Raw genomic sequence first — 609 nt, forward strand, 5'->3', positions numbered from 1 at the left:
CCAGGTGCCCCATCTTCTTTTGGATTTTTATGAACTTCTGTGGTATCCATCCCTACAGGAACCTGGACATTCCTTTGTTTTTTGTTTGTTTGCTTGCTTTTCCCTTTTTGTTCCTCCAGTTTCCTTTGGATTACTGCCACTTGCAAGCAAAGGGTCTTGTAAAAATACCACACCAAGGAAATTCACACGTCCTTAGGAGCTATTGAGTAAGTTCCTGTAGGGGAAGGACACAGTGAGATGCACATTTTAGAGTGATCATCTTAGAATAAGTTTAGAGGATGAATTGGTGTGAGGAGGGGAGGGAAAGGGGCATATTCCTGAAGATGAGATGACAGGTTGGAAGGCCGTTATGGTCATTCTGGCAAAGTATGGTGAGTGCCTGAAACAGAAGAGAAAAGGGGGCCGACGAAAGATTAAACTTACACAAGGTGAGAAGACTAATGAGACTTTATGAAATCTGAGTTTGTGAAATCGGATATTGCTAGGCTTTTAGCACACTTACTTTGGGATCTAATCTTCAAAAATATTTAAATATCTCTGGTGGTGACAACACCATCGTCTTTCCAGTGATTAAGAACTCTGAAATCTTAATCTGGCCTGGGCTGTAGA

This window comes from Mustela putorius, unplaced genomic scaffold (genome assembly GCF_011764305.1).
Source record: "Mustela putorius furo isolate JIRA1106 unplaced genomic scaffold, ASM1176430v1.1 tig00001854_pilon_pilon_pilon, whole genome shotgun sequence".
In the NCBI taxonomy this organism is placed as follows: Eukaryota; Metazoa; Chordata; class Mammalia; order Carnivora; family Mustelidae; genus Mustela; species Mustela putorius.